The 3,213-nt window shown below is 40.8% G+C and overlaps 1 pseudogene; it reads left to right on the top strand.

The window, feature by feature from the left end:
• Positions 1-958: 958 nt before the first annotated feature.
• On the top strand, positions 959-2,824 carry LOC140247017 (uncharacterized; annotated as a pseudogene).
• Positions 2,825-3,213: the final 389 nt, after the last annotated feature.

The following is a 3,213-nucleotide window of genomic DNA, read 5'->3' as shown; positions in this document are numbered from 1 at the left end:
TTCTTCCTCAAACCTCCGAGGATCGTCATCTGTATTGCATATTCCTGTCTATTTTGTTACCTCTTTATCACGCTATAGTCTTGTTTCCTCTTGTGTCGTCAAGTCAGGTTTTTTTTTTCTTGTTTTTCCTCCTACAAGTAGTCTTATTGCTGTCCCAGTCCTGTTGCATGTTCATTGCTCTGTTTGTAGTTGTTTTATGTATATAACTGTTTGTTCGTCTGTCTCTTAGTGGGCTGCCAAACTTTTTTGTGACGAACTTTTTGTGCGGATTTTTTGCTGTTTTCAATTCAATTTTTACATCGGACTTCTAATAAAAGAGGGGCCCACACTCTACAAGCTCTGTCTTTTTAGTGGGTCCCTCCGTTTTTTTCACACAGTGCATATATTGAAAACTATTTCACTTTCGTTATCTTAGCAACTATTGCAATGTATCGCTACTGTTAGTGTTTTTTTTTTTTTGCTGCTATCATTGTTGTTTTCTCTGTACAATTGTATGCATTGATTTTGTCACTTAAGAAAGTGAGATTTATGTTTGTGTTATATTGTGGAAAAAACGAATAAATATGAACTTGAACTTGAACTTGAACTATTGTTTTACGAATACTTCTTTAAGAGTATCAACGAGTTGCATCTGATTTTATTCTATGTCATCGTATGACGGGCCCACGATTCGTTAATGTGATCTCCTCCACTCAACTGAACAATCCTAAATAATGAAGTTTCTTTAAACCCGGAAATGTATCCTCAGCGAAAATGATGAAAAAAGAAAACATTCACACTGCTCTTTTAGATTGTGCTTCATTATTTCGTTCGGTTTTAAGAATCTATACATTCTAACAGCATGTTTCGCACGAACTTTCTCCTCTTCTATCTGGTAAACGCTAAACTCATTTTTTTATTGTATGTATTGATGTTTTTACCACTTTGTGTTTCTTTTGCTTTTAGACAAATAGACACCATGGCAACTGTTCATCAGATCAGCAGCCAGAATCTGGAGTGTCCTATCTGTCTGACTCTTTTCAACCAACCTAAATCACTGACATGCTCTCACACGTTCTGCAAAGACTGTCTTCAACGAATATCTCAAACTCAGAAAACGATAACATGCCCTATATGCAGGAAAGAAACGCCCCTACCCAGTGGAGATGTGGATAAGTTGCAAACCAACATACCATTGAGTTCCCTCGTGGACGAAGTGAAAGTCACGAGTCCAACATGCACAGTTTGTGAGATGGACAACAAGTCTCCAGCTGTGTGCTACTGTCAGGACTGCGGGAAATATATGTGTAAAGCCTGTGAGAAAAGCCACTCTACCTGGAAGCCGTTCTTCAACCACGAAGTGGTGTCCGTGAGCGAGGTGCTCTCGGGAAAGGTTCCGCTTAAAATGCGACGGAAATGTAAAAAACATCCTAATGATGATGAGGAGTGTTTCTGCACTGGATGTCGGGAATACGTCTGCTGTAAGTGTGGGATGTTGAAACACTCAAAAGCAGGACATGATATCGAAGAGGCAGCTATCTATGAGGAAAAATTGATTGAAAATATCAAAGAGTTGAAAAGGGGAGTCAAATCAAAGAAAACGACCATTGAAAATCATATCAAGTTCATAGAGACACAACGCAATGAAATAGCAACTATGTTTAGAAAGCTCAATGAGGACATCGACACAACGTATGAGGAATACATGCAGCTATTGTGAGACAGTAGAGAAGAGCTCAGAAGTCGAGTGAAACAATGGTCTGAGAAATTCGAGAAGGAATTACAAGTCATGGAGGAAGAGAGTCGGCGAACAATCAGTCACATGAACGCTATGGAAGAGCTGGTAACTAACGGTATGAAGGTACCACTAGAGAAAAACGCATTGATAGCACACGACACGCTGTGCGAAAACTTGAAAAGCTTTCTGGGACGAGATGATCCTGATGACCAACCACCGAGAGGTGTGACAGAACGAGCCCAGAAGATTTCATTCCGTAGATACGAGAAGGTTAATGAACTTTGTCTAGGAAAGTTGGAAGGTTATACGTGGGATGTCCAGGGAGGTGACGTCTCACTTCCCTGGGATGTCAAAGCAAACGTAAACCTCCCTAGCAGAAATTGCATGTCCTGTATCTCTCGTTCACCAGGCGGTAAGATGGCAGTGGGATCGTATAATGGTGGAATCCATCTCTACTCCCCTTATGGCGAGTTACAGCAGACCGTGCTGAAGAATGTCGGAGTCAGGAGAATTGGATTCCTGTCTGATAGCCGAAGTGTAGTACGTGATATAAATAACAAGGTGTCACTCTACACTCCTCAGTGGGAGAAGCTTGACGTCACGTTCGAGACGATGAGGGTGGATAAAGGAAGGTATGGTGGTCTCACTGTGGATAGAGATGATAATATCTACGTGGGTTATAGGGAACTCATGAAGATCCAGGTATTTACCCCACAGGGTGGCAAGGCTGTCAGGAGTATGATGTGTGATGGACATAGACCATCGCAATTATTTTCCTTTAACAACACGGGAAAACTGATTCTACAAGACTCGACTGCTGTGTGCCTTGATGGCACGGGGAAGAAGGAGAAAGTCTTGAAGAAGGAGGGTATGATTCCCTACCCAGCTGTTTGTAGAGATGATTCGGTCATTGTAGCCTGGGTGAAGCACGACAAGGGCCTCTTCAGTATCGATCGATACACGAGTGATTTGAAGCACATGCACAATCTCATTATTGATTTTAGTATAGGAAGGGAAATGTTGAGTTGGTACTATCTACAAGAGTTTGAGAGTGGGGAGATAGCTTTCTGCACTCCAAACAGACTTTACATATTAAATGCGATTTAACGTGGACTGTCATAGACGACATTTTGCACTGCAGTAGTATATCCAAAAGAAGAAGATGAAGAAGAAGAAGAAGAAGAATCTTTGGTGTGATATTCTACGTGACTAGAATATACTTTGAATGAAGTTTACATGTAATGATTGTCCTGTACATGTATCATGCCTTCTCACATGAACATTCATACACTTATAAGGGCTTTAATCATGTCGAAGATTTTATGAGGATTGTTAAACATTCCAAAAATAAAGAAAAGTCAGTTACAACATTTTTTTTTGCGACATTCATGCTCTAAATGATACAACGGTAAGCTTGGGGGACGTTCTTCGGGAGAAACCAGCAACAAGAGACCTGGGGTCTCGGGCTTATACCTGATTATTCTAAGACCACCTTC

The sequence above is a fragment of the Diadema setosum genome, chromosome 3, assembly GCF_964275005.1.
Source record: "Diadema setosum chromosome 3, eeDiaSeto1, whole genome shotgun sequence".
NCBI classification, from domain to species: Eukaryota; Metazoa; Echinodermata; class Echinoidea; order Diadematoida; family Diadematidae; genus Diadema; species Diadema setosum.
This window is presented reverse-complemented; position numbering and strand designations above follow the sequence as displayed.